This window comes from Scardinius erythrophthalmus (assembly GCF_964197995.2).
Source record: "Scardinius erythrophthalmus genome assembly, chromosome: 3".
In the NCBI taxonomy this organism is placed as follows: Eukaryota; Metazoa; Chordata; class Actinopteri; order Cypriniformes; family Leuciscidae; genus Scardinius; species Scardinius erythrophthalmus.
Window position 1 is genome coordinate 42,660,608 of NC_138223.1, and position 14,618 is coordinate 42,675,225.

Genomic DNA, 14,618 nt, shown 5'->3' on the forward strand with positions numbered 1-14,618 from the left:
TACAGTGTAATAATAGTGTTATTATACCTTCATTACAGTGTAATAATACATTGTGTTATTATACATTGATTACAATGTAATAATACATTGTGTTATTATACATTTATTACAGTGTAATAATACATTGTGTTATTATACCTTTATTAGAGTGTAATAATACATTGTGTTATTATACCTTTATTACAGTGTAATAATACATTGTGTTATTATACCTTTATTACAGTGTAATAATTAATGTGTTATTATACATTTATTACAGTGTAATAATACATTGTGTTATTATTCCTTTATTACAGTGTAATAATACATTGTGTTATTATACCTTTATTACAGTGTAATAATACATTGTGTTATTATATATTTATTACAGTGTAATAATACATTGTGTTATTATACCTTTATTACAGTGTAATGATACATTGTGTTATTATACCTTTATTACAATGTAATAATTAATGTGTAATTATACCTCTATTACAGTGTAATAATACATTGTGTTATTATACCTTTATTACAGTGTAATAATGCATTGTGTTATTATACCTTTATTACAGTGTAATAATACATTGTGTTATTATACCTTTATTACAGTGTAATAATAGTGTTATTATACCTTTATTACAGTGTAATAATACATTGTGTTATTATACATTTATTACAATGTAATAATACATTGTGTTATTATACATTTATTACAATGTAATAATACATTATGTTATTATACCTTTATTACAGTGTAATAATACATTGTGTTATTATACCTTTATTACAGTGTAATAATAGTATTATTATACCTTTATCACAGTGTAATAATACATTGTGTTATTATACATTTATTACAATGTAATAATACATTGTGTTATTATAAATGTATTACAGTGTAATAATACATTGTGTTATTATACCTTTATTACAGTGTAATAATACATTGTGTTATTATACATTTATTACAGTGTAATAATACATTGTGTTATTATACATTTATTACAGTGTAATAATAAATTGTGTTATTATACATTTATTACAATGTAATAATACATTGTGTTATTATACCTTTATTACAGTATAATAATACATTGTTTTATTATACATTTATTACAGTGTAATAATTCAATTTGTTAATATACCTTTATTACAGTGTAATAATACATTGTGTTATTATACCTTTATTACAATGTAATAATACATTGTGTTATTATACATTTATTACAGTGTAATAATACATTGTGTTATTATACTTTTATTACAGTGTAATAATTAATGTGTTATTATACCTTTATTACAGTGTAATAATACATTGTGTTATTATATATTTATTACAGTGTAATAATACATTGTGTTATTATACCTTTATTACAGTGTAATAATTAATGTGTAATTATACCTCTATTACAGTGTAATAATGCATTGTGTTATTATACCTTTATTACAGTGTAATAATACATTGTGTTATTATACCTTTATTACAGTATAATAATACATTGTGTTATTATACCTTTATTACAGTGTAATAATACATTGTGTTATTATATCTTTATTACAGTGTAATAATACATTGTGTTATTATACCTTTATTACAGTATAATAATACATTGTGTTATTATACCTTTATTACAGTGTAATAATACATTGTGTTATTATATCTTTATTACAGTGTAATAATACATTGTGTTATTATACATTACAGTGTAATAATACATTGTGTTATTATACCTTTATTACAGTGTAATAATACATTGTGTTATTAAACATTTATTACAGTGTAATAATACATTGTGTTATTATACATTTATTACAGTGTAATAATACATTGTGTTATTATACCTTTATTACAGTGTAATAATTAATGTGTTATTATACCTTTATTACAGTGTAATAATACATTGTGTTATTATATATTTATTACAGTGTAATAATACATTGTGTTATTATACCTTTATTACAGTGTAATGATACATTGTGTAATTATACCTTTATTACAGTGTAATAATTAATGTGTAATTATACCTCTATTACAGTGTAATAATACATTGTGTTATTATACCTTTATTACAGTGTAATAATACATTGTGTTATTATACCTTTATTACAGTATAATAATACATTGTGTTATTATACCTTTATTACAGTATAATAATACATTGTGTTATTATACCTTTATTACAGTGTAATAATACATTGTGTTATTATATCTTTATTACAGTGTAATAATACATTGTGTTATTATACCTTTATTACAATGTAATAATACATTGTGTTATTATATCTTTATTACAGTGTAATAATACATTGTGTTATTATACATTTATTACAGTGTAATAATACATTTTGTTATTATACCTTTATTACAGTGTAATAATACATTGTGTTATTATACATTTATTACAGTGTAATAATACATTGTGTTATTATACCTTTATTACAGTGGAATAATAGTGTTATTATACCTTTATTACAGTGTAATAATACATTGTGTTATTATAAATTTATTACAATGTAATAATGCATTGTGTTATTATACCTTTATTACAGTATAATAACACATTGTGTTATTATACATTTATTACAGTAAAATAATACATTGTGTTATTATACCTTTATTACAGTATAATAAAACATTGTGTTATTATACATTTGTTACAGTAAAATAATACATTGTGTTGTTATACCTTTATTACAGTGTAATAATACATTGTGTTATTATACATTTATTACAATGTAATAATACATTGTGTTATTATACATTTATTACAGTGTAATAATACATTGTGTTATTATACCTTTATTAGAGTGTAATAATACATTGTGTTATTATACCTTTATTACAGTGTAATAATACATTGTGTTATTATACCTTTATTACAGTGTAATAATTAATGTGTTATTATACATTTATTACAGTGTAATAATACATTGTGTTATTATACATTTATTACAGTGTAATAATACATTGTGTTATTATACCTTTATTACAGTGTAATAATACATTGTGTTATTAAACATTTATTACAGTGTAATAATACATTGTGTTATTATACATTTATTACAGTGTAATAATACATTGTGTTATTATACCTTTATTACAGTGTAATAATACATTGTGTTATTATACCTTTAGTACAGTGTAATAATACATTGTGTTATTATACCTTTATTACAGTGTAATAATAGTGTTATTATACATTTATTACAGTGTAATAATACATTGTGTTATTATACATTTATTACAGTGTAATAATACATTGTGTTATTATACCTTTATTACAGTGTAATAATACATTGTGTTATTATACCTTTATTACAGTGTAATAATAGTGTTATTATACCTTTATTACAGTGTAATAATACATTGTGTTATTATACATTTATTACAATGTAATAATACATTGTGTTATTATACATTTATTACAATGTAATAATACATTATGTTATTATACCTTTATTACAGTGTAATAATACATTGTGTTATTATACCTTTATTACAGTGTAATAATAGTGTTATTATACCTTTATCACAGTGTAATAATACATTGTGTTATTATACCTTTATTACAGTGTAATAATAGTGTTATTATACCTTTATCACAGTGTAATAATACATTGTGTTATTATACCTTTATTACAGTGTAATAATACATTGTGTTATTATACCTTTATTACAGTGTAATAATAGTGTTATTATACCTTTATCACAGTGTAATAATACATTGTGTTATTATACATTTATTACAGTGTAATAATACATTGTGTTATTATACCTTTATTACAGTGTAATAATACATTGTGTTATTATACATTTATCACAGTGTAATAATACATTGTGTTATTATACATTTATTACAGTGTAATAATACATTGTGTTATTATACATTTATTACAGTAAAATAATACATTGTGTTATTATACCTTTATTACAGTATAATAACACATTGTGTTATTATACATTTGTTACAGTAAAATAATACATTGTGTTGTTATACCTTTATTACAGTGTAATAATAGTGTTATTATACCTTCATTACAGTGTAATAATACATTGTGTTATTATACATTGATTACAATGTAATAATACATTGTGTTATTATACATTTATTACAGTGTAATAATACATTGTGTTATTATACCTTTATTAGAGTGTAATAATACATTGTGTTATTATACCTTTATTACAGTGTAATAATTAATGTGTTATTATACATTTATTACAGTGTAATAATACATTGTGTTATTATTCCTTTATTACAGTGTAATAATACATTGTGTTATTATACCTTTATTACAGTGTAATAATACATTGTGTTATTATATATTTATTACAGTGTAATAATACATTGTGTTATTATACCTTTATTACAGTGTAATGATACATTGTGTTATTATACCTTTATTACAATGTAATAATTAATGTGTAATTATACCTCTATTACAGTGTAATAATACATTGTGTTATTATACCTTTATTACAGTGTAATAATGCATTGTGTTATTATACCTTTATTACAGTGTAATAATACATTGTGTTATTATACATTTATTACAGTGTAATAATACATTGTGTTATTATACCTTTATTACAGTGTAATAATACATTGTGATATTACACCTTTATTACAGTATAATACATTGTGTTATTATACCTTTATTACAGTGTAATAATACATTGTGTTATTATACATTTATTACAGTGTAATAATTAATGTGTTATTATACATTTATTACAGTGTAATAATACATCGTGTTATTATACATTTATTACAGTGTAATAATACATTGTGTTATTATACATTTATTACAGTGTAATAATACATTGTGTTATTATACCTTTATTACAGTGTAATAATACATTGTGTTATTATACCTTTATTACAGTGTAATAATACATTGTGTTATTATACATTTATTACAGTGTAATAATTAATGTGTTATTATACATTTATTACAGTGTAATAATACATCGTGTTATTATACATTTATTACAGTGTAATAATACATTGTGTTATTATACATTTATTACAGTGTAATAATACATTGTGTTATTATACCTTTATTACAGTGTAATAATACATTGTGTTATTATACCTTTATTACAGTGTAATAATACATTGTGTTATTATACCTTTATTACAGTGTAATAATACATTGTGTTATTATACCTTTATTACAATGTAATAATACATTGTGTTATTATACATTTATTACAGTGTAATAATACATTGTGTTATTATACCTTTATTACAGTGTAATAATTAATGTGTTATCATACCTTTATTACAGTGTAATAATACATTGTGTTATTATACCTTTATTACAGTGTAATAATACATTGTGTTATTATACCTTTATTACAATGTAATAATACATTGTGTTATTATACATTTATTACAGTGTAATAATACATTGTGTTATTATACCTTTATTACAGTGTAATAATACATTGTGTTATTATACCTTTATTACAGTGTAATAATAGTGTTATTATACCTTTATTACAGTGTAATAATACATTGTGTTATTATACATTTATTACAATGTAATAATACATTGTGTTATTATACATTTATTACAATGTAATAATACATTATGTTATTATACCTTTATTACAGTGTAATAATACATTGTGTTATTATACCTTTATTACAGTGTAATAATAGTGTTATTATACCTTTATCACAGTGTAATAATACATTGTGTTATTATACCTTTATTACAGTGTAATAATAGTGTTATTATACCTTTATCACAGTGTAATAATACATTGTGTTATTATACCTTTATTACAGTGTAATAATACATTGTGTTATTATACCTTTATTACAGTGTAATAATAGTGTTATTATACCTTTATCACAGTGTAATAATACATTGTGTTATTATACCTTTATTACAGTGTAATAATACATTGTGTTATTATACCTTTATTACAGTGTAATAATAGTGTTATTATACCTTTATCACAGTGTAATAATACATTGTGTTATTATACATTTATTACAGTGTAATAATACATTGTGTTATTATACATTTATTACAGTGTAATAATACATTGTGTTATTATACATTTATTACAGTAAAATAATACATTGTGTTATTATACCTTTATTACAGTATAATAACACATTGTGTTATTATACATTTGTTACAGTAAAATAATACATTGTGTTGTTATACCTTTATTACAGTGTAATAATAGTGTTATTATACCTTCATTACAGTGTAATAATACATTGTGTTATTATACATTGATTACAATGTAATAATACATTGTGTTATTATACATTTATTACAGTGTAATAATACATTGTGTTATTATACCTTTATTAGAGTGTAATAATACATTGTGTTATTATACCTTTATTACAGTGTAATAATTAATGTGTTATTATACATTTATTACAGTGTAATAATACATTGTGTTATTATTCCTTTATTACAGTGTAATAATACATTGTGTTATTATACCTTTATTACAGTGTAATAATACATTGTGTTATTATATATTTATTACAGTGTAATAATACATTGTGTTATTATACCTTTATTACAGTGTAATGATACATTGTGTTATTATACCTTTATTACAATGTAATAATTAATGTGTAATTATACCTCTATTACAGTGTAATAATACATTGTGTTATTATACCTTTATTACAGTGTAATAATGCATTGTGTTATTATACCTTTATTACAGTGTAATAATACATTGTGTTATTATACATTTATTACAGTGTAATAATACATTGTGTTATTATACCTTTATTACAGTGTAATAATACATTGTGATATTACACCTTTATTACAGTATAATACATTGTGTTATTATACCTTTATTACAGTGTAATAATACATTGTGTTATTATACATTTATTACAGTGTAATAATTAATGTGTTATTATACATTTATTACAGTGTAATAATACATCGTGTTATTATACATTTATTACAGTGTAATAATACATTGTGTTATTATACATTTATTACAGTGTAATAATACATTGTGTTATTATACCTTTATTACAGTGTAATAATACATTGTGTTATTATACCTTTATTACAGTGTAATAATACATTGTGTTATTATACATTTATTACAGTGTAATAATTAATGTGTTATTATACATTTATTACAGTGTAATAATACATCGTGTTATTATACATTTATTACAGTGTAATAATACATTGTGTTATTATACATTTATTACAGTGTAATAATACATTGTGTTATTATACCTTTATTACAGTGTAATAATACATTGTGTTATTATACCTTTATTACAGTGTAATAATACATTGTGTTATTATACCTTTATTACAGTGTAATAATACATTGTGTTATTATACCTTTATTACAATGTAATAATACATTGTGTTATTATACATTTATTACAGTGTAATAATACATTGTGTTATTATACCTTTATTACAGTGTAATAATTAATGTGTTATTATACCTTTATTACAGTGTAATAATACATTGTGTTATTATACCTTTATTACAGTGTAATAATACATTGTGTTATTATACCTTTATTACAATGTAATAATACATTGTGTTATTATACATTTATTACAGTGTAATAATTAATGTGTAATTATACCTCTATTACAGTGTAATAATGCATTGTGTTATTATACCTTTATTACAGTGTAATAATACATTGTGTTATTATACCTTTATTACAGTATAATAATACATTGTGTTATTATACCTTTATTACAGTGTAATAATACATTGTGTTATTATATCTTTATTACAGTGTAATAATACATTGTGTTATTATACCTTTATTACAGTATAATAATACATTGTGTTATTATACCTTTATTACAGTGTAATAATACATTGTGTTATTATATCTTTATTACAGTGTAATAATACATTGTGTTATTATACATTACAGTGTAATAATACATTGTGTTATTATACCTTTATTACAGTGTAATAATACATTGTGTTATTAAACATTTATTACAGTGTAATAATACATTGTGTTATTATACATTTATTACAGTGTAATAATACATTGTGTTATTATACCTTTATTACAGTGTAATAATTAATGTGTTATTATACCTTTATTACAGTGTAATAATACATTGTGTTATTATATATTTATTACAGTGTAATAATACATTGTGTTATTATACCTTTATTACAGTGTAATGATACATTGTGTAATTATACCTTTATTACAGTGTAATAATTAATGTGTAATTATACCTCTATTACAGTGTAATAATACATTGTGTTATTATACCTTTATTACAGTGTAATAATACATTGTGTTATTATACCTTTATTACAGTATAATAATACATTGTGTTATTATACCTTTATTACAGTATAATAATACATTGTGTTATTATACCTTTATTACAGTGTAATAATACATTGTGTTATTATATCTTTATTACAGTGTAATAATACATTGTGTTATTATACCTTTATTACAATGTAATAATACATTGTGTTATTATATCTTTATTACAGTGTAATAATACATTGTGTTATTATACATTTATTACAGTGTAATAATACATTTTGTTATTATACCTTTATTACAGTGTAATAATACATTGTGTTATTATACATTTATTACAGTGTAATAATACATTGTGTTATTATACCTTTATTACAGTGGAATAATAGTGTTATTATACCTTTATTACAGTGTAATAATACATTGTGTTATTATAAATTTATTACAATGTAATAATGCATTGTGTTATTATACCTTTATTACAGTATAATAACACATTGTGTTATTATACATTTATTACAGTAAAATAATACATTGTGTTATTATACCTTTATTACAGTATAATAAAACATTGTGTTATTATACATTTGTTACAGTAAAATAATACATTGTGTTGTTATACCTTTATTACAGTGTAATAATACATTGTGTTATTATACATTTATTACAATGTAATAATACATTGTGTTATTATACATTTATTACAGTGTAATAATACATTGTGTTATTATACCTTTATTAGAGTGTAATAATACATTGTGTTATTATACCTTTATTACAGTGTAATAATACATTGTGTTATTATACCTTTATTACAGTGTAATAATTAATGTGTTATTATACATTTATTACAGTGTAATAATACATTGTGTTATTATACATTTATTACAGTGTAATAATACATTGTGTTATTATACCTTTATTACAGTGTAATAATACATTGTGTTATTAAACATTTATTACAGTGTAATAATACATTGTGTTATTATACATTTATTACAGTGTAATAATACATTGTGTTATTATACCTTTATTACAGTGTAATAATACATTGTGTTATTATACCTTTAGTACAGTGTAATAATACATTGTGTTATTATACCTTTATTACAGTGTAATAATAGTGTTATTATACATTTATTACAGTGTAATAATACATTGTGTTATTATACATTTATTACAGTGTAATAATACATTGTGTTATTATACCTTTATTACAGTGTAATAATACATTGTGTTATTATACCTTTATTACAGTGTAATAATAGTGTTATTATACCTTTATTACAGTGTAATAATACATTGTGTTATTATACATTTATTACAATGTAATAATACATTGTGTTATTATACATTTATTACAATGTAATAATACATTATGTTATTATACCTTTATTACAGTGTAATAATACATTGTGTTATTATACCTTTATTACAGTGTAATAATAGTGTTATTATACCTTTATCACAGTGTAATAATACATTGTGTTATTATACCTTTATTACAGTGTAATAATAGTGTTATTATACCTTTATCACAGTGTAATAATACATTGTGTTATTATACCTTTATTACAGTGTAATAATACATTGTGTTATTATACCTTTATTACAGTGTAATAATAGTGTTATTATACCTTTATCACAGTGTAATAATACATTGTGTTATTATACATTTATTACAGTGTAATAATACATTGTGTTATTATACCTTTATTACAGTGTAATAATACATTGTGTTATTATACATTTATCACAGTGTAATAATACATTGTGTTATTATACATTTATTACAGTGTAATAATACATTGTGTTATTATACATTTATTACAGTAAAATAATACATTGTGTTATTATACCTTTATTACAGTATAATAACACATTGTGTTATTATACATTTGTTACAGTAAAATAATACATTGTGTTGTTATACCTTTATTACAGTGTAATAATAGTGTTATTATACCTTCATTACAGTGTAATAATACATTGTGTTATTATACATTGATTACAATGTAATAATACATTGTGTTATTATACATTTATTACAGTGTAATAATACATTGTGTTATTATACCTTTATTAGAGTGTAATAATACATTGTGTTATTATACCTTTATTACAGTGTAATAATTAATGTGTTATTATACATTTATTACAGTGTAATAATACATTGTGTTATTATTCCTTTATTACAGTGTAATAATACATTGTGTTATTATACCTTTATTACAGTGTAATAATACATTGTGTTATTATATATTTATTACAGTGTAATAATACATTGTGTTATTATACCTTTATTACAGTGTAATGATACATTGTGTTATTATACCTTTATTACAATGTAATAATTAATGTGTAATTATACCTCTATTACAGTGTAATAATACATTGTGTTATTATACCTTTATTACAGTGTAATAATGCATTGTGTTATTATACCTTTATTACAGTGTAATAATACATTGTGTTATTATACATTTATTACAGTGTAATAATACATTGTGTTATTATACCTTTATTACAGTGTAATAATACATTGTGATATTACACCTTTATTACAGTATAATACATTGTGTTATTATACCTTTATTACAGTGTAATAATACATTGTGTTATTATACATTTATTACAGTGTAATAATTAATGTGTTATTATACATTTATTACAGTGTAATAATACATCGTGTTATTATACATTTATTACAGTGTAATAATACATTGTGTTATTATACATTTATTACAGTGTAATAATACATTGTGTTATTATACCTTTATTACAGTGTAATAATACATTGTGTTATTATACCTTTATTACAGTGTAATAATACATTGTGTTATTATACATTTATTACAGTGTAATAATTAATGTGTTATTATACATTTATTACAGTGTAATAATACATCGTGTTATTATACATTTATTACAGTGTAATAATACATTGTGTTATTATACATTTATTACAGTGTAATAATACATTGTGTTATTATACCTTTATTACAGTGTAATAATACATTGTGTTATTATACCTTTATTACAGTGTAATAATACATTGTGTTATTATACCTTTATTACAGTGTAATAATACATTGTGTTATTATACCTTTATTACAATGTAATAATACATTGTGTTATTATACATTTATTACAGTGTAATAATACATTGTGTTATTATACCTTTATTACAGTGTAATAATTAATGTGTTATCATACCTTTATTACAGTGTAATAATACATTGTGTTATTATACCTTTATTACAGTGTAATAATACATTGTGTTATTATACCTTTATTACAATGTAATAATACATTGTGTTATTATACATTTATTACAGTGTAATAATACATTGTGTTATTATACCTTTATTACAGTGTAATAATACATTGTGTTATTATACCTTTATTACAGTGTAATAATAGTGTTATTATACCTTTATTACAGTGTAATAATACATTGTGTTATTATACATTTATTACAATGTAATAATACATTGTGTTATTATACATTTATTACAATGTAATAATACATTATGTTATTATACCTTTATTACAGTGTAATAATACATTGTGTTATTATACCTTTATTACAGTGTAATAATAGTGTTATTATACCTTTATCACAGTGTAATAATACATTGTGTTATTATACCTTTATTACAGTGTAATAATAGTGTTATTATACCTTTATCACAGTGTAATAATACATTGTGTTATTATACCTTTATTACAGTGTAATAATACATTGTGTTATTATACCTTTATTACAGTGTAATAATAGTGTTATTATACCTTTATCACAGTGTAATAATACATTGTGTTATTATACATTTATTACAGTGTAATAATACATTGTGTTATTATACCTTTATTACAGTGTAATAATACATTGTGTTATTATACATTTATCACAGTGTAATAATACATTGTGTTATTATACATTTATTACAGTGTAATAATACATTGTGTTATTATACATTTATTACAGTAAAATAATACATTGTGTTATTATACCTTTATTACAGTATAATAACACATTGTGTTATTATACATTTGTTACAGTAAAATAATACATTGTGTTGTTATACCTTTATTACAGTGTAATAATAGTGTTATTATACCTTCATTACAGTGTAATAATACATTGTGTTATTATACATTGATTACAATGTAATAATACATTGTGTTATTATACATTTATTACAGTGTAATAATACATTGTGTTATTATACCTTTATTAGAGTGTAATAATACATTGTGTTATTATACCTTTATTACAGTGTAATAATTAATGTGTTATTATACATTTATTACAGTGTAATAATACATTGTGTTATTATTCCTTTATTACAGTGTAATAATACATTGTGTTATTATACCTTTATTACAGTGTAATAATACATTGTGTTATTATATATTTATTACAGTGTAATAATACATTGTGTTATTATACCTTTATTACAGTGTAATGATACATTGTGTTATTATACCTTTATTACAATGTAATAATTAATGTGTAATTATACCTCTATTACAGTGTAATAATACATTGTGTTATTATACCTTTATTACAGTGTAATAATGCATTGTGTTATTATACCTTTATTACAGTGTAATAATACATTGTGTTATTATACATTTATTACAGTGTAATAATACATTGTGTTATTATACCTTTATTACAGTGTAATAATACATTGTGATATTACACCTTTATTACAGTATAATACATTGTGTTATTATACCTTTATTACAGTGTAATAATACATTGTGTTATTATACATTTATTACAGTGTAATAATTAATGTGTTATTATACATTTATTACAGTGTAATAATACATCGTGTTATTATACATTTATTACAGTGTAATAATACATTGTGTTATTATACATTTATTACAGTGTAATAATACATTGTGTTATTATACCTTTATTACAGTGTAATAATACATTGTGTTATTATACCTTTATTACAGTGTAATAATACATTGTGTTATTATACATTTATTACAGTGTAATAATTAATGTGTTATTATACATTTATTACAGTGTAATAATACATCGTGTTATTATACATTTATTACAGTGTAATAATACATTGTGTTATTATACATTTATTACAGTGTAATAATACATTGTGTTATTATACCTTTATTACAGTGTAATAATACATTGTGTTATTATACCTTTATTACAGTGTAATAATACATTGTGTTATTATACCTTTATTACAGTGTAATAATACATTGTGTTATTATACCTTTATTACAATGTAATAATACATTGTGTTATTATACATTTATTACAGTGTAATAATACATTGTGTTATTATACCTTTATTACAGTGTAATAATTAATGTGTTATTATACCTTTATTACAGTGTAATAATACATTGTGTTATTATACCTTTATTACAGTGTAATAATACATTGTGTTATTATACCTTTATTACAATGTAATAATACATTGTGTTATTATACATTTATTACAGTGTAATAATACATTGTGTTATTATACCTTTATTACAGTGTAATAATTAATGTGTTATTATACCTTTATTACAGTGTAATAATACATTGTGTTATTATATATTTATTACAGTGTAATAATACATTGTGTTATTATACCTTTATTACAGTGTAATAATTAATGTGTAATTATACCTCTATTACAGTGTAATAATACATTGTGTTATTATACCTTTATTACAGTGTAATAATACATTGTGTTATTATACCTTTATTACAGTGTAATAATACATTGTGTTATTATACCTTTATTACAGTGTAATAATACATTGTGTTATTATTTCTTTATTACAGTGTAATAATACATTGTGTTATTATACCTTTATTACAATGTAATAATACATTGTGTTATTATATCTTTATTACAGTGTAATAATACATTGTGTTATTATACATTTATTACAGTGTACTAATACATTGTGTTATTATACCTTTATTACAGTGTAATAATACATTGTGTTATTATACATTTATTACAGTGTAATAATACATTGTGTTATTATACCTTTATTACAGTGTAATAATACATTGTGTTATTAAACATTTATTACAGTGTAATAATACATTGTGTTATTATACATTTATTACAGTGTAATAATACATTGTGTTATTATACCTTTATTACAGTGTAATAATAGTGTTATTATACCTTTATTACAGTGTAATAATACATTGTGTTATTATACATTTATTACAGTGTAATAATACATTGTGTTATTATACATTTATTACAGTGTAATAATACATTGTGTTATTATACCTTTATTACAGTGTAATAATACATTGTGTTATTATACCTTTATTACAGTGTAATAATAGTGTTATTA